This window comes from Nyctereutes procyonoides, unplaced genomic scaffold (assembly GCF_905146905.1).
Source record: "Nyctereutes procyonoides isolate TBG_1078 unplaced genomic scaffold, NYPRO_anot_genome, whole genome shotgun sequence".
Lineage (NCBI taxonomy): Eukaryota > Metazoa > Chordata > Mammalia > Carnivora > Canidae > Nyctereutes > Nyctereutes procyonoides.
Genome location: NW_026575146.1, coordinates 74,554,321 through 74,572,561, shown reverse-complemented (window position 1 = coordinate 74,572,561; position 18,241 = coordinate 74,554,321). Strand labels below are relative to the sequence as shown.

The window sequence follows — 18,241 nt, the reverse complement described above, 5'->3', positions numbered from 1 at the left end:
TTCAACTCTTAACCTAGAACTCATGGGTTGTATGGGATTTTCTAAGGGAAGAAATGTGTGCCATCCCCAAGAGATAGCAGGTCTCTTTTCATTTGGGCTCATGACCTCTACGTTGGCCTTGGATCCTTGATCTTTGAGGGCTTTGCCAGCCATGGCTAGGTTTGGGGTTGACCTTTTCTTGACTTCCTTCACACCCAGCCAGCCCCATTCCAAGTGGCATGGCCTCAAGACCCTCTTCTTGAGGGTCAGGTGTGTCCGTGGGAGGGTGGGTATTATCTTTTTGTCCAAATGACCTTTCTTGAGTTACCCCTCCTAATGTCTCAAATCTACTTTTAACTGGTCTTTTTTTTTTTTTTTAATTTTTATTTATTTATGATAGTCACACACAGAGAGAGAGAGAGAGGGAGAGGCAGAGACATAGGCCAGAGGAAGAAGCAGGCTCCATGCACCGGGAGCCCGACGTGGGATTCGATCCCGGGTCTCCAGGATCGCGCCCTGGGCCAAAGGCAGGCGCCAAACCGCTGCGCCACTCAGGGATCCCTTTAACTGGTCTTAAAGTGCTGAGCACCCCCCACTCTCCCGGGGCTGGCAGCTTTGACAGACAAACACCACACAGCTTAAATCAGGTCCTGCTTCCTGGTTGTGTGACTTTGGCCAAATGCTTACCCTCTCAAAGCCAATTTACTTTTCTACCCTGTAAAATGGGATTAATGGTTTCTAGATAGGGGTTGCTAGAGGTCTCTTCCTGGTGGGCAGTACTGAGGTCTCAAAAATATTGTGCTTGGCAGTAGTTAATGAATACACAAGGCATAGTTCAATCAACTCAATCACAGCAAAGACAAGGGCAAACTACATGAAAATAAAATCTAGGGGATCCCTGGGTGGTGCAGCGGTTTGGCGCCTGCCTTTGGCCCAGGGCGCGATCCTGGAGACCCGGGATCGAATCCCACATTGGGCTCCCTGCATGGAGCCTGCTTCTCCCTCTGCCTGTGTCTCTGCCTCTCTCTCTCTCGGTGACTATCATAAATAAATAAAAATTAAAAAAAAAAAGTAAGAAAATAAAATCTAAAGGTGGGGACGCCTGGGTAGCCCAGTGGTTGAGCGTCTACCTTTGGCTCAGGTGGTGACCCTGGGGTCCTGAGATCGAGTCCCACATCCGGCTCCCTGCAGGGAGCCTGCTTCTCCCTCTGCCTATGTCTCTGCCTCTCTCTTTGTGTGTGTCTGTCATGAATAAATAAATATCTTTAAAAAAATCTAAAGCTGTATATTGCCGTTCTTGGAAGGGTCCCATACCTCCAGTGAGTTGTGGATGACCGCCACTGTCTTGTTTGGGGCAACCCGTGTGTTCACTTCTGAACTTGATAAAAGTTTACTTTTTATATAATAATCGATGAGGGTCAGCACTGATGTGGCACTTCCCATCAGGTGCAGTTCTCCAGGAGAGCTTCTTTGGTCCCAATGACCTTATGAAGTGAGATCTATTATAGAGATGAGGAAATGGAGGCACAGACAGGTGAATAGATTTGCTCAAGGTCATACGGCAAGGACGCTGCAAAGGCAGGATGTGCACCAGGGCTCACCGGTTTGAGTCAGGGCCCTTAACCTCGCTGATCTCTTAAACAACACGACCAGTCCCGCCAAGCTACTAGGATAAGTACTAAGGCTTAAAACACACGTCTGAATCACTAATTCATTCAACACACATTTATTAAGGAGCTTCTTATGCGTGGAGCCTTTATAGGGCACTGGGCAGCCAGAAGGTAATGAAAGACCAGAATGGAGGTCCCCCTGGCCCGTGCACCCTGTAAGGGCAGGCCGGTCCGGGCCATCGGGGTCCCCAGGGCCGCACAGGGCACGCCGCAGGCGCCCACCATGCCTTCCCTGAAGGAACGCGGGAATCCAAGTGTCCCGCCCGCGAGGCGTTCACGGGCTGGCGGGGGCGGAAACGGACCCGGCACCACCGAGACGTCCTGGGGCTTCTGGGAATCCCATCAGCGCGGGCCTTGAGGCTTCGAGGAGGCTCTCAGGTCGGAGCCCGCGTTCCCGGCGCCCTTCCCGGCGCCCTCGCAGGTCGGCAAGGACCGCCTGGGGGTGAGTGATCAAGCCATGCCCGGGGTCCCGGCCGGTCACCCCCAAACCCCCCCTCCCCCCCGCCTCCCCCCCTTTTCGCTCCCACTCTCGGGCTCCTTCGGGGTTCCACCTGCGAGGCGCCCCCTTCTTTATCCTCTCCTCCCGCTACCTTTTCGAACCTTCGGCGCCCGCCCTGGGCGCTTCCTCCCGCCCGGCGACTGGTCCCCCGCGTCGGGCGCGCGCGTCCAGGGCGCACGACGCCCCTTCCCCCGCGGCCAGGGCGTCCGGGCTCTGGGAGCGCGGATCCCTTTCGCCTCCCGCCCCCCCCCGAACCCGGAGCACCGTCCGAGGCAGACGGCCGACTCCACCGGAGCCCAGGAAGGCGCGACCCCGAACCCCCGGGACTGGGGCTGGGGAGGGGGCGGCGCTGGCGCGGAAGGCACCCTCCCGGGGCGTCCGCGGCCTCCCATTCGCTCGCGGGCCCGCCGCTCGGCGTCCGGAGCCGGGGCTGGTGCGCGGAGCGCGGGGCGGGGCCTCCCCCTAGCCCGTCCCCCGGCGAGGGCGGAGGGAAGAGGAGGAGGAGGAGGAGGAGGAGGAGGAAGGGGGGGCGGACACAAAACCTGCAAGGGTTTTTTTTTTTTTTTCCTTTTGCATTTAATTAATTTTTTTTTTTTCCCCAAACCCGAGGGGTCCTCCCCGGAGCGCGCGCGGGTCCGGGGCGCCCGGGCCGCGGCGCGGGGCGGCGGCAGGGGCCTGGCGGAGGCTGCCGGGCGGCCGCCATGCGATCAGGCAGTGCGCTGACCGGCCCGGCCGGTCGGCCCCTTCTGGGTCCTCCCTTTGCAGCCCGTGCGGGGCCGTCTCGGAGACCCCGCGCCGACGGCTGCTCAAACATCAGGGTGAGTTTCTCACAATGTAGCAATTTCTCTTTAAATCTCTTAACTCTCTCTACCTGCGAGTCGGGGCTGTGACAGGGCGCAAAAGCGAGGGGGGAGTGGGGGTTGGCGGCGAGGGTGTGTGTGGGGGGAGCCGGAGCCGGGGCCGAACCCACCCCCCCGACACTCACACACTCAGCCCCCCAACCGGGGCGCAGCGCCCGCTGCCTCTTTTTTTGCTCGGCGCCCACCACCCCCGGCAGCCCCCCCCAACCCCCCGCGTCTCTCCCACCATCACCGCCGCCCCGATCCTGCGGGGACCCCCCCCCTCCGGCTCCCCTGCCCAAACCCGGCGCCCGGTGCCTCCTCGGCCCTCCCGCCGGCTGCCGGGGATACAATGGAGCGGCGGAAAAACGAGACCTAACGTTCCACGGGGGGAGGGGCGGGGAGACCCCCTCCCCCGGCCCGGGGGGCCCCCCTCCCCTCCCCCTGCTCCCCGCCTTTCGGAGAACGAGAGGGCAACGGGGCAGCGGATGGTACTCTCCCGGCCGGAGGTGGCGAGCCTTCATCTCCCCAGCGCCCCCTCCCCAAACCCCTGCCGGGGGTGCCGGGGAGAAACGGGGCCTCCGGCTGGCTGGGGAGGGATGGATGCGGAAGGAGGCCACTGGGTCTCCCCCTCCCCACCTCCCCTAAACAATGAAAGGAGTTGACTTGGTCCCCCACCCCCAGCGACGAAGGGAGTGGACCCCCCTCCCCCGCGGGCTGGCTGGCCCCGGAGGGGGCCGTTACGGGGAGGGGGAGGGGTGGGAGGGGAGCCTTACCCCTGTCACCTCCCGAGGTTTGGGGCGGCCCCCCATCTCCACCCCCTCGGCCTGGGGACGGGAGGCACCAGGCCCAGCCCGGGCACCGCGCTCGGGTGGTGACCTTTAGACAAAGGCAACCCTTCCCCGGGGTGAGCCCGGCCGAGCCGGGCCCCGCGGCCTCCCCGGGCCCCCGCGGAGGGCGGCCTGGCCCGCGGGCACCCGGAGGGAGGGATGGAGGAGGAGGGAGGAGGGATGCAGCCATCTGGTTTTCCCATCCCTGGCTGCCCCTCGGCTGCTTCCCCGGCTCCTGTCACGGGCGGCCGCCGGGAGACAAGGGACCCGGGGCTGCCCAGGCCTGGGTGCGCGGCCGGCGGAGAACCGGGCGGGGAAGCCGCGCCAGGGCTCCTGCTCGGGCGGCTCCGGGCTCGGGGCTCGGGGCTCGGGGCCGCGGTGATTGGAGGGTGCCCGAGGCTCCTTCCTCTCCGCGCCCCTTTGTTTTGCTTTGTGGTTCTGAGCAGCTGAACTTCCTGGGAGGTGGGGTCAGAGGCCGCTGTGTCAGCTCGCCCTGGGAGGCCGGGGTGACAGGTCCCAGCCCTCTGGTGTTCCCTGGCTGTGGGCTGCAGTCCGTGGCCAGCCTCGTGTCCGGACAATCAGCCCCTTTTGTCACACGGCCCTCCAGTGGAATAATAACCATCTGGGGATGTACCCAGCGACACCTCCTTTCTGCCTGGCGCGCTCTCTGTGCTTTTGCCTCCCGTGCTGGGGTCGGGGGCCCAGTGGGCTCTGACCTGTGCGGTGGCGGGATGGCAGGGGAGTTGGACGGTTCAGGAAGCATTCTCTTCCCTTGTGCTGATGCCTGGTGGGACTTCTGGGGCCTGTTTACCCACCCCACCCTCCCTCAGGGCTCTCCCACTCCTAGCAGCCAGGAATAACATCTCTCTGCCCCGGGAGCATTATGGATTGGCTTCTGCTACACACTGGTCACCACCCCAGGAGGAAGTAGGGACCCTTCTTAATCCCATTTTGCAGACAGGCTCATGGAGGCTCAGAGAGGTTAAGCCACTTGCCCAGGGTCACACAGCGCCTACTTGCAGCCATTTCCGGTTTCTCCAACTCAGCTCAAAACTGTTAAAAGTTCTTCTGCACCCTTCTTTGACACTTTGGCCGGTTAATTTCAGTTGACTTGGGTCTCAAATATAATAGTACCCGGAAGGAGCTATTGTTGTGTCCCCCATTGCCATCCGTCAACGTCCCGTACTCCACCCCTCCCATGCTGGTTTTGGGAAGAGGTAGACACCTGGAAACAGCTGAGAGCAGAATCATTTCACCCATGGCTGGCGTGAAGAGCATTTGCCAGGAAGAACTGTGACTTGGAGGTGTGTGGGTTGGGAAGGGGTGCTGCAGGTCTGGCTGGCTGGGGGCCCGGGGACCCCCACGGAGCTGGCCCCACCATCCTCCTTGTCCCCCTCCATCTGAGCTGGGACTTGGCCCGACTTTTGGCTACTTAGCCCTGCCCGGAGGGAAGCCGGGCTGTTGGGGACCTTCGTGGTCACTCCACCCTGCCACCCTCCCGGGCACCCTGATGCGGCTGGCATAGAACCTTCTTGTCCATTCTCCCCTTGGCTGGCGTCAGACTCCCTACCCCACTCCGTAGCCTGAGGCAGGTCACTTAAGTCCCTAAGTCCTCAGTTTCTTCATCTGCAGGTGGCGATAATTATAGTTCCCTTAACTGACCTTGAGATGGGTGAAAGTATTATCCAAACGTGTTATTTTTGTCATTTGGCAGCAGCCAGGCTATGGCATGCCTGTAGGGGGTGGGGAGGAATGTTGGGTGCTGGGCATTTAAGGGCGAGCAGCAAAAGGCTTGGAGGCAGTCCCTGGGGCAGGTGGGTGAGGGCCAACTATCAGTTAGTAGGAGGTCATTGAGGCTCCCCTGACCCTGCCAGCCCTCTGAACTTGGCCCCTTCCCCTTCAGCACAGATTGGTGTTGAATAAACATGAGGGAGGGGGTGGGGGGTGCGGTGTGGGGTCACTTGGGTGATCTTGCCATTTTACAGATGAGAAAACTGAGCCTGGGGAAAGCCTATTCCGCGGCTGGGAGGGGATTCCAACCCAGATGCAGAGGGTGCGAGAGAGTGGGAGAGGGCTTCCCTTCTTGGCAAGCAGGGCTGGGAGGATGACGTTTTGAGTGAGCCTGTGTCCCTTATCTACTGTCCTGTCCTCGAGGTGCAAATATCTTCCTTCCTGAGATGATAGAGGCATAAGTCATAATAATTCCTTCGGGCCGGGATGGGAGAGGGGCTGTGGAGAGCATAACAGGTCTCTCAAGCCTGAGTGTTTCCTGAAAATAGGAACTGATTTTTTTTTTTTTTTTTTTTTTTTTGAGTGGAGAAGCATGAGTAAGGCCCAAGAGGGCCAGGCCTGTGCCCCACCCCCGTCCCTGCTGACTTCCTTCCCAGAGGCCTCTGGGGCCTTCCCTAGCCTGCCCTGGGGATCGTGGGGTCTTCCCCTCCCACCCCCTATGAGCTATAGAAGGGGTGGGCGCCAAGCACTGAGGCCTGGTAGGAGGATCCTGGTGTGGGGGCCTGCGGGGGTGGTGCCCCAGGCCTGGCCACTGCCAGTGGAGTTCCCGCGCCTGCACTCCCAGCTCTCCCCTGTGGCTGTCTTGACTCCTGGTCTCAAGAATGCAGAGGGCTGCTGGGGGTGGGGGTTGGGGGGGGGAGTTAATTGGAAACAGGAAAACATGGCATTCCTTTCCAGCGGGCCTGGGCTTGGAAAGCAGCGAGGGGCTGCCTTTTGCCCTGGCCCGCCCAGCTGGGGAGAAGCGTCGCGGGGCATTGGGGGGCATCGTTATCTTGCTCTGGTCTCTTTTGGGTCTTCCCCCTGCCAGGCACCCTCTGGATGGAAACAAGTTCCCTGAACTACAGCAGTGATGTATGTAAACTGCTCCCCCACCCCCCCTGCCCCCATTAGAATGAGTTGCTCTCTACTGATCCCCCCCCATCATATCTGAGTTTTGACCCCCTCCTGCTTTGAATGTGAACTTGGCTCCCCGGAGTAGGAACACTTCACACCAGAGAGACACATGGGAAATGTTCGGTTGCATGGTCCCCAAGGATTCCCTCCTCATTCCTTCCAGTCCTCCCCTGCCTGGAGTCCCACCATTTGAGTCTTGTCCCCATCGACTGAAGCCTTTGTGTCTGGGTTGACATGCAAGATCCCTCAACGGGGAGAGAGTTTTCTAAGACATTTCGAGTTTGGTGACAATGAGTTTTGTGTTAGGGTTTGTGTATTCGTGGTGGTGTGGGATCTGTTGGCAGGAGAGGCGGGAGAGAGCGCTTTTGTTCCCTTGTTGCCAGTGAAACTTCCTGAGGGCCTACTGTGTGCCCGGGACCCGGTCCAGGAGGAGGCTGGAGGCGAGTGTTGGCTCTGGGGCTGGGCTAGCTGCTGTGGGATTTGAGAGGTTCTGTCTGGGTGGTCTGTGAAGGCTCCAAGGAGGAAGCAACTTCTTCCTGTCTTTTTTTTTTTTTTTGGTCTTTTTTTTTTTTTTTTCCCTCCTAAGTGGTACAGGCACATGTGACAGATTCAGAGCCCTCGTGTCTTATGGGGAATTGGGTGTGCCTGCGGGATATGCTCCTGGACGTGGGATCCCTGGATGCAGAGTCTGCGATTTGTCGTGTAATTGCTCTTCCGAGGTACCTTTGCAGCTGCACTTGGAAAAAGTCATTCCTCTCCTGCTCTGGTGTCTTGGCCTCTTGTGACCTCCTGGCATCTCCCTTTCTGCCTGTGGCTGGCATTGCGTGCTTGCCACTTGGTACAGAGGTCAAGGGCACGAGCTCTGGAAGCCATCTGTCTGTGGGTTGGAATCCTGGCTCCACCTCTTGCTGTTCAGACAGCTGCAGGCAAAGGGCTTGCTGGTTCTGGGCCTCCGTTTTCCCCTCTCCTAAATGGGTTCATCTCAGTACCAACTTTTGGAAGGCCGTGAGGATCACATAACACCCATAAAGTGCGTGGGTAGCCCTGTCAGTCATTGGCGCTGTTAGCAGTCTTTCTTTGGCCTGGTTCTTTCTACTGGGGCCAGGACCCGCCAGATTCTTGGCTGTGAACCCTAATTGGCAAGGGTGGGAGGGATTGCTTGCTTTTCCGCTTCATTATAGCATGAGCCAGGCCAAATGATCCTTCTTCCAGGGCTCAGTTTTCTTATCTGGGAAATGGGACTACAGTGCCTTGCTCGTAGGGTCGGCTGTGAGGATGAATGGGGCAGTGCTCTCCCTTGCTGGGCATCCAGTAGGCTCTTGGGAACTAGTAACTGATGTCGTCATATTCACTGTGATCACTGTCCTGCCATGAGACCCATGCTGACTTCTGCACTCTGAAAGGTCTTCCTTGTCTTCTCCAAAGGCACATGGGAAGCAGTTGGCATAGGAAGCCGCAGGGCAGCAGAGGGCACATAGCAGGCTGCTGTGGCGTGAGGCATGGTGGTATGACCCTGGGAACCGACAGGGCTTCCCTGCTCTGTTCCTCAGTTTCCCCAACTGACAACACGAATGTGTTCTGGTGGAGACCCACCTCCGGCATCTCACAGATGTTCAGTGCTGAACACGATGCCTGGCAGGCACATGGCAAGTGCTCCAGAAATGTTAGCAGTGGGGCGCCTGGCTGGCTCAGCTGGTCCGTGTGTGACTCTGGATCTCTGGGTCGTGAGTTCGAGTTCCACACTGGGCATGGAGCCTATGTTAAAAAAATGTGATGGTGATGGTGATTAAGGGAAGTAGCAAAGCCTCCCTCGGATCAGATAACCCAAGTCTGTCCGTACTGCCGTGCCCTAAAACCGTGGGCAGTCAATACTGGCATTTTTAAAGATTTGTTTATTTATTTATTTGTTTGTTTGTTTATTTGAGAGCAAGTATGTGGGAGCGAGCATGAGGCAAGGAGGAAGGGGCAGAGGGGAGAGAGAATCTCAAGGAGAAGGGGGTGCCTGGGTGACGCCGTTGGTCAAGCGCCTACCTTTGGCTCAGGTCCTGATCTCAGGGTCCTGGGATTGAGAGCCCTGCATTGGGCTCCCTGCTCAGTGGGGAGCCTGCTTCTCCCTCTCCCTCTGCTGCTCCCCTTACTTGTGCTCACGCTCTCTCTCTCTCTCTGTGAAATAAGGAAATAAAATCTTTAAAAAAGGGCAGCCTGGGTGGCTCAGCGGTTTAGCACCGCCTTTGGCCAAGGGCGTGATCCTGGAGACCCCGGATCAAGTCCCATGTTGGGCTCCCTGCATGGAGCCTGCTTCTCCCTCTGCCTGTGTCTCTGCCTTTCTCTTTCTGTGTCTCTCTTGAATAAATAAATAAAATCTTAAAAAAAAATCTTAAAAAAAATTCTCAAGCAGACTCCTCACTAACTGCAGACCCTGGTGCAGGCTCAATCCCATGACTCTGAGATCATGACCTGAGCTGAAAATAGAGTTGGACGCCCCACTGACTGAGCCACCCAGGCGCCCCTATCATGGAGATTTTAAAGCACCGACATCAAGAGTTGAGAGAATAGCATAGTCAACCCCAGTGTGCCCATCACCAGCTTCAGCAGATTTCTGCTGATCCTTTTTTGTCTTTACCCCGTCCCCTACTCTGCACTTTTTTCTTTTTTTGGTTCTCTTCTGCTAGAGACTTTTAAGCAAATTCCAGACGTTATATCATTTCAATTATGTTATTACTGGTGTTGTTATTACTGGGGTCCAGAATCTGTTTCACCACCTCCAGGGTCTGTCCTGTCCTTTGAGGGAGGAAACATGAAGCCATTTCATAGGTTGGGGAAACTGAGGTGACGGTTCCCTTCTGTGTTCCCTTCTTTGGGATGTCGGTGATGTCCCTGTCTGGGCCACCCCAGGCCTTGGGACCTGGGGGTGGTTTCCCATTACACAGATTTGAGATTTGCCCCTGGATATGTACAGCGTGGGCCTAGGTTCTGCTGTTCTCGCCTCCGGAAAAGGCGAGTCAGAGAAGTTGGGCCAGTGGCAGGGTGATGGACGGGATGAACCGGCGGTGAGGGTCACTGGGTCGCCTGCCTCTTCTAACCTTGTGACTTGGGGCAAGTTACTTCCCTTCTCTAAACCCGGGCTGGAGAACCAGGCACGCAGGAATGATAAGAAACATTGCTTCTGAGAGCCTTTGCATCAGTTCTGTGAGTCCTGTGTGGAAAAGTGTTTTACGATGGCCTGGCTCAGAGTAAGCGCTGGGCAGCAGGTGGCAGTCATTGTTGTCACTGTTGTTAATTATCCCTTGTGTGCTTGGACTGTGTGTGACCAGAGGCTCTTTCGAGGGCTCAGAGGGTCCGAGGGAAGTGTCTGTGGAGCCCCAGCCAGGCTCGGTGTCTCTGTCCCCTCCTCTGGACCACTCCATTCCTCTCTACTTCCCTTTTGAAGTGCTTGTATTCAGAGGGGCTGGAGGGGCCTACTGACTTTTAGGTGACACCCCTCCTTCCCAGCCTGTGTCCCCTGGGTCCCGGCCTGGTAGCCTTGGAAGCAGAGCACCAGGGGAATGTCTGTCTGTGGTCTGTGGCTACCGGAACCTCGTTAATGACCCCTGGGACTCTGGAGGGAGCCCCGAGAGCTTTGCAACCTAGAGGTAGAGTGGCCTGTCCCCCCCAGGGCACCTGCAGGTTGTAGCTTCCTGGAAGCCCCTTCCCAGAGGATGGGTGCTGCCTCTTGTCCACGTGCGGTACTGGGCAGGTGGATCCCCACAGCTCCTGTCTCTCTCCTGTCCTTGAACACTAATCACCTCTCCCCCTGAACCCCTCCCCCCACCTGAGTGAAGGGGGTTCTTAGCTCTTTTCTCTCTCCTGCCAAGCTCTTGCTGTACTGGCCTTACTTCTCCCCAGAATGTGCCCAGTGGCCTCCTTTCTGTGTCCACAGAAAGTTCTGTGCATATATAGCTACGGTTCCCCCACTCACCCCCATCCTGTCATGGAAGGATAACTTACACATGAGAAAATGCAGAGTTGGGGCAGCCCCGGTGGCGCAGTGGGTAGCGCCGCCTGCAGCCTGGGGTGTGATCCTGGAGACCCGGGATCGAGTCCCACGTCGGGCTCCCTGCATGGAGCTTGTTTCTCTCTCTGCCTGTGTCTCTGCCTCTCTTTCGCTCTCTCTGAATAAATAAATAAATAAAAATAAATAAATAAATAAATAAATAAATAAATAAAATCTATCTTTAAAAAAAAAAAAAAGAAAATGCAGAGTTGAAGCATTTGCACCCTGGTGCATCCTGGTGGTGGCCTGTGTGACCCATGCCCCTGTCAAGATCCAGAAGGTTCACTTCGTGGCCACGCAGTCCCCTTGTTCCCCTCCCCGGCCAGCACCTGCTCGGGTGCTAGTCCTCCTTGCCAGTTGAGGTGGAGCCCCATGGCCCCTTTGCAAATGTCACAGGCTGTGGCGTGTGGTCCTTTGAGTTGAGCATCTCTGCTCAGCAGCAGTATTTTGAGATTCTATCAAGCTGTGGGCATCGGGAAGGCCTTCCTTTCTCTCAGTGAGCAGGACTCCATTGGCGGGAGGGGTTACCTCCTTTCTCTCAGCAGAGAAAGACCCTCCTCCCCGTGAAGTCTCAGCCTCTGAACACTGCTCCCCTGGCTAGCCTTCCCTGGGCCCCTAGCACCCTCGTCTAGGGGACACCCTCCCAGTGCACTGACTAACCCCCTGGGGCCCCATTTGGGATATAGTAGGTCTCCCGTGAGCTCTCCAGGCCTAGCATTCTCACTAGGGTCTAATTGCAGTAGGAGAGAAATGTTGTGTCCCATGTTCTTAGCTCCCCAATGTTTGTTAATCGACTGTCCAGCTGAATGGTGGGCATGTCGCAGGGGTGGAGAAAGGGAAGTACCAAGCCCATGTTTGAAAACTCTATTCTGATTCTCGGTGACTCACCTGCTTCTAAATCACCAGAGGTGTTTGTGACAAATGCCCATCCCAGGGCCTCAGCCCTGAGCACTTGGTTTGCTCAGGAAGCCCTCTCAGAGTCGTAGGCCCTCACCCACGACAGGGAGCCGTGGGTCTTCCAGCCACACTGTGCCAGACTCTCCTTACATGGACATTGTCTATCCTGCCTTTGCTGACTCTCCGTTGCCTAGTCCGCGATCTCCACACGCTCCATCGGGGGTCGGAGCCCTAGGGCCCATCAGGACTGTGGCTAGCCCTTGGCCCTTTCCCAAGCACATGCCTCTTTCACACTCCTGTTTTGTTTAGACCTTTCAGAAGCAGGGGGATGTTATCTCAATTTCTCATCGAGTCTGCTGTTAGGCGCCCCCCCCCCCCATGTTGCTACTTGCCCATCAGATGTATTCCTTCTCCCACTGTGGTGGTGCTCCAGCCAGGGCCATCATCGTGGTTTGCTTAAAATTCTCCCCAGAGTTAGACCTCCACCTCCCAAGACTGCCACCACCTCCCTGTCACGCAGGTAGCAAGAAGTGAAGTGACTTGTCCAAGATCCCACAGTAGCTGCTGGCAGAGCAGAAGTTTCAATCCAGTTAAATGCCACCAACTAACTCAGACCCACACAGTGGGCCTCCTGTGTGCCTGGCCTCAGAGCTCTGCTCTCAGGGTCGGGGGAGGCAGGGAAACCAGAAACACACCCATCCTCCTTCCAAGGTGAGATCCGCATCTCAGGGGTGCCTGCGGAGCTGGTGGAGGTCAGGAGGAGGCATCAGGCCAGGCTTCCTGGAGGAGGGGGTTTCTGGGTGCAGGCTTTAGGCTCAAGGCCGTTCCTGGCAAAGAGTGCAGTGGCCGGTAGATGTCAGGATGCTTTGCACAAAGGTCATTGGCGTGAGCAACTAGATAAATGCAGGTGCCCCCTCGTGAGGCGGATAGAGGCGTCTATAGTTTGGGGAGCACAGACCCCAGAGAGTAAAGCTCTAACACCCTGGTGGATGGTGGAGGGATGCAGAGGGGTGAGCCAAGTTGGGGTCACGAGTGAGAGCTGGTGACACTGAGTGATCAGTCCCAGGGATGGGGACAGTCCCTCAGGGAGAGGACAGGAGAGAGTTGAGAATCGAGAATCGGCCTGGGTGGCTGCCCACGTGTGGAGGTGGAACTTCGTGGCCAAACCAGACCAAGAGAGGAGGAGGATCAGGCACCGTCAGCGTCTCAGGGGCAAAGGGAGACAGCTTCGTGAAAGGTCTCGGCTGAAATGGACTCGAGGGGGGCTTCCTGGGCCTGAGATCAGAGTAGGTAGGGGCAGGAGCCAGACTGGAACGTGGCGAGGAGGGGAAGGAGTCTGGCAGGAGCCAGACTGGAACGTGGCATCATGGATGGATGGATGGAAGGAGGGAGGGAGGAAGATAGGAAGACAGGAAGACAAGCACACTTGGCACCCAGACCTTTAACAAAAATAAAATCTTACTATACTCTTTGGCTCCCTGGTGCCCTCAGGTAAGACTGCCTGCCCCTCTTCTGACAAACCCCACCAGCCCTAGTGTGGGGGCCTGGATTTCTCCGACCTCACACCTTGCCTTCTCTGCACCCCAGGCTTGTTCCTATCTCCCTACCCCTGTTGTGCCCTCTACCTGCAGTGATCTTCCCCAACTTCTTCCTGTCTCCAACAGGCCTCTATGTAAATACCCCCTCCTCCAGGAAGCATTCCTTGACAACCCTCTGCCACTTCCTTCACGTCACTGCCCTTGTTTCCGTGTTGGGACCCATCCCCAGGACCCGACTCAGAATAAGCCTGTGGTCAGGGTTTATGGAGCCAGGGAGGGCCAGGTGACCCCTTTATGTGGCTCATGAGATGAGCATGTCAGATCGGTTTTTTAGGAGCTGAGCAGGCTTAGAGTCTCAGGAGAGAAAAGGAAAGGAGTGAAGGAAGATTCTAGAAAAGCAGGAGTGGGTGGTACTGGTGGGTGGGGCTCGGGAGTGAAGTTTTCTCATAGGTCAGGAGGTGAGGAGGAGTGGGGTGTGAAGGCCGAAGAAAGATGTGCAGTTGGGAGGGAGTTTGAGGGGACTGCTTGGGGACCGGAAGAAAGGTGGCCTGGGGAGGAGTGTGGGGGCCCGTGGTATTGCCAGCTGGTGGGGGAGGGTGAGCTGTCCTGCCTGCAGGAGTCACCTCTCACCTCTTGTTTCTTTTGGGCCGAGGTCTTAAGAGCATGTGGTTGCTGTTATTTTAGGGGAAGGAGCTTTAGGTCCTTTTGAGAACCTGCTCGGAGGCCACAGGCCTTTCCCCAGAGAACCACACACTGGGCTTCACATCCCAGCATTGGGCCAAGGGCTTCAGGGTGGGGGAGGGGGAGTTGTGGATCTAGTTCTGACCTTCTCACAGGCTGTGACTGTGGCAACAGCAGTAGCAGCCAGCGCTGTCCCAGGCACCGGCCTAGGCCCTTTATGAGTACTGACTCATTGCACAGAAGGACCTGAGGAGCATCCCCATTTTACAGATGAGAAAGCCAAGGCTCAGAGTGGTTAAGTGACTTGCCCAGAGTCACACAGCTGCTAACGGCCAGAGTGGGGATTCCCCCCGGGTGGTCTGGCCCCGGCAGTCCAGGTCTTTGGCCGTGAACTTTGCTTCTTCCTGGTTACAGCCCCCCCTCCCTGACCACCCCCAGGAGCCAGCCCACAGTCCCGGAAGCTGCCCTACCCCCACCCCCCACCTCCGCCTTCGCCTTACCCCATTTGCCCTGAGATCCTGCTTGGGCCTCCACTGAGCCGCGGGAGGCCCTGAGCCCTGGGAGGCCCGGGCTCAGCGGGGCACCCTCCCTCTCCCCTCTTTCCCTTTTACCCTCTGTTATGTCTTCATTACCATAAGCGAGGAGGCTGCCCCAGCTTCCTCCAGACAGCGGATGTGTTTGTGAGCTGGCTTGCGAGCTGATGTGAGTCAGCCAGACCTGCGAGGGGGGCGGAGGGTCAGGACTCGGAGCCCCAGCTGGCCCGGAGCCCTCCCCATGGGACTGGGAGCCAGACCCCCCCACCCCACCAGCTCTCTGAGACTCAGTTTCCCTGTCATTCAGGGAGAGGGGCCTAATGCCTTCCCGATGGAGGCTGGGTGACACACGTGCCAACAGAAGGGCTGCATTTAGGGCAGTCACTGGTAGGCATCGGAGGTGTTTCGAAACGCAGAATATTCCAGGCGGGAGCCCACACCCGGTAGTGGAACACCCCCAACCAGGCGGCTGTTGACATGGAGAGGGACACCTAAAGACAGTCCCTGCAGGGCGGCTGTCCCCCTGAGTGACTCAGGGAAAAAGGAAAGGGAGGGTTTTCAGAGACCTTTGGAGGTGGGAATTGTAGATATGGGGCCATAGATCTAAAATACCTGGCTAGGGATCCCTGGGTGGCGCAGCGATTTAGTGCCTGCCTTTGGCCCAGGGCGCAATCCTGGGGACCGGGATCGAGTCCCACGTCGGGCTCCCGGTGCATGGAGCCTGCTTCACCCTCTGCCTATGTCTCTGCCTCTCTCTCTCACTGTGTGCCTATCATAAATAAATAAAAATTAAAAAAAAATTATAAAATACCTGGATGGGACCCTCCGTGGAGTCCAGTGAGCTCACGTGGGGTCAAGGGACCAGTGCCTCATAAGCACCTTGTAAATGCTCCTCGCTGTTACTCCCTCTGCTCTTGGCTGTTGTCATCGCCAACCAGCCTTTAGTCTGGACCTACTGCTGCACGCAGCTCTCACCGTGTGGGAGATCCACGGTTGCTCAAACCTGAATTAATTTTTTATTATTTTTTTTAAAGATTTTATTTATTCACAAGAGAGAGAGAGAGAGGCAGAGACATAGGTAGAAGGAGAAGCAGGCTCTCTGTGGGGATCCCGACGTGGGACTCAATCCCAGGACCCTGGGATCACAACCTGAGCCAAAGGCAGACACTTAACCACTGAGCCACCCAGATGCCCCTTGAACTGATTTCTGGTAAGATGAGGCCAGTGCTGCTCCTGGGGGACCCGGGGTTTGGGGGGAGGAAGGACCACGTGCTTGAGGAGTCTGGTGTCTAGTGGATATTGGATGGTGTCTGAGTTGCTTCTAGGGCCCTGCAAATGGGATGGACACTTGGGGCCCCAAGGCTAAACAGGATCCCTTAACTCTCGACTTTTGGGGTTGGGCATTTTAGGACGGGTGTGTATGAATTATTATGCAAGGAAGAGAGGTGTGTAAGTAACTTGTGACAGTTTTTTCACTGCCCTCCCATTCCTTCCCTCTCCACAGGGACCCTGAGGAGTTTGGGGTTCATTCAGTTGCTCTTTCCCATGTATACTTGCTTTTCCTTTGATCACATGTACTCTGTCGACTCTTCTACAGAATCCATTCTTTAGGTTCTTTTTTTTTTTTTAGGATTTTATTTATTTGGGAGAGAGACCATAAGCCAGAGAAGGGGTAGAGGGAGAGGGAGAAGCAGACTCTCCACTGAGCAGGGAGCCTGATGCGGCCTGGGATCATGACATCATGACCTGAGCTGAAGGCAGACACTCAACCACTGAGCCATCCAGGCACCCCAACACCTTACTTTTATGTGTTTATTTACCTAAATCTTTTTTTTCCAATTGAAGTGTGGTCGGCATACAACATTATGGGAGTTTCAACATATGTTAGTGCCATATAGCGAGTTGACGATACTCCATGCATTACAGAATACTTAAAGTGTAGTTACAAGACAAAATTATTATAATATTATTCACTATATTCCCTATGCCGTACTTTTCATCCCCGTGACTTGCTTATTTTAGAACCGTAAGTCTGTGCCTCTGAATCCCCGTCACCTGTTTCGTCTGTCCCCTCGTTCCCCTACGTCTTCCTTTTTAAATCGAACAAATGTCCTAAAGTTGATTCCATGTCTTCAGTGTGGAACCCCATTCTTTTAGCAGCTGAGGAGCATTACCTAAACTATTTAACCTTCACTCTGCAGATACACTTTATAGTTTAGTTCCAGTTTTCACTATGAGCTTGTATGTGTCTTTACATTTAAAGTACGTCACTTGCAGATAGCTTATAGTCTGTCTCTATCTGATGATTGGAATGTCGAGACCAACACTGTCCAATAGAAATAAAATGCTAGCCGCTTACACGTTACTTTTTTTGTATTTTAATTATTTATGTATTTAGAGAGAGCATTGGATGGGGAGAGCCAGGGAGGAGGGCAGAGAGAGAATTCTAAGCAGACTCCATGCCCAGTGTGGAGCCGGATGCTGGGCTGTACCCCACAACCCTGAGATCATGACCTGAGCTGAAATCAAGAGTCGGACGCTCAACTGACTGAGCCAACCAGGCACCCCTCACGTATTATTTAAAATTTTCTAGGGATGCCTGGGTGGCTCAGCGATTGGGCCTTTGGCTCAGGGCATGATTGATCCCAGAGTGCTGGGGTCGAGTCCCACATCAGGCTTCCTGCATGGAGCCTGCTTCTCCCTCTGCCTGTGTCTCTGCCTCTCTGTCTCTCTCATGAATAAATAAATAAAATCTTAAAAAAAAAATTTCTTTTTTTCTAATAGCCATAGTAAAGAGAAGCAGGAGAAAAAAAACTAAAGGGAGTATATTTTATATAACCTTATATCCCAAATACTGTTATATCAACATGTGATCAATGTAGAAATCATTGAGATATTTATAGTCTTTTTATTGCGGTAAAATACACAGAATGTATAATTTGCCATTTTAACTGTTTTTTAAAGATTTTATTTATTTGAGGGAAAGAGCATGAGCAGAGTGGCAGGCAGAGGCAGAGGGAGAAGCAGACTCCCCTCTGAGCAGGGAGCCCAATGTGGGACTCAATCGCAGGACCCTGGGATCATGGCCTGAGCCTAAGGCAGACGCTTAACTGCCGGGGCCACCCAGGCACCCCCCATTTTAACTATTTTTAAGGGTACCATTCCGTGGCCAGCCTGTCTGCAGCATTGTGCGACCATCACCACTATCCATTCCAGAGCTTGTTCTTTATTCTAAACACCAACTCTATCCATTAAATAGCCCTCTCCCCCCACCCGCTTGGAGCTTTCTCTCCCCGTGAATTTGAATTCGCCTTCCCTGGGCACCTCATAGAAGTGCAGTCTTACGCTATTCATCCTTCTGTGTCTGGCTTCTTTCACTCAGTATAATGTCCTCAAGGCTCATCCATGCTGTACAGCTTGGATTGGTGTTTATTTCCTTTTTAAGGCTGAATGATAGTCCGTTGTCTGTATACACCTCATTTTGTTCACCCGTTCATCCGTCGCTGGCTGTTTGGGTTGTGTCCACCTGTTGGCCATTGTGAATAATGCTGCTGTGAATGTCGATATGCATCTGAGCCCCTGCTTTGGGTTCTTTTGGATGAATACCTGAGCATGGAACTGCTGCGTCGTGTGGTACTTTTGGAAGAACCCAAAAACCCAACATGTGTGTTGAACTTTTGGAAGAACTGCTAATTTTCACAGTGGGCCACACCATTTCTCGTTCACACCAGCAATGTAAGAGGGTTCCAGTTTCTTTCTTTCTTCTTTCTTTTTTTCTTTTCTTTTTTAAAGGAGACTCCATGGCCACTGTGGGGCTTAAATTTGAACTCATGACCCT

At 55.4% G+C, this 18,241-nt stretch overlaps 1 protein-coding gene across 2 annotated transcripts in view; it reads left to right on the top strand.

Annotated features, from left to right (window-relative positions):
* Positions 1-2,027: 2,027 nt before the first annotated feature.
* Positions 2,028-18,241, top strand: part of BICRA (BRD4 interacting chromatin remodeling complex associated protein) — an 82,809-nt gene continuing 66,595 nt past the window's right edge. The window contains exons 1-2 of one of the 2 annotated variants that reach the window (XM_055309953.1): positions 2,038-2,091; positions 2,758-2,966. The gene's annotated coding sequence lies outside the window, so the exon portion shown is untranslated. Of the gene's footprint in view, positions 2,092-2,757; positions 2,967-18,241 lie in introns of both variants that reach the window. The other variant, XM_055309955.1, reaches the window with a different exon arrangement.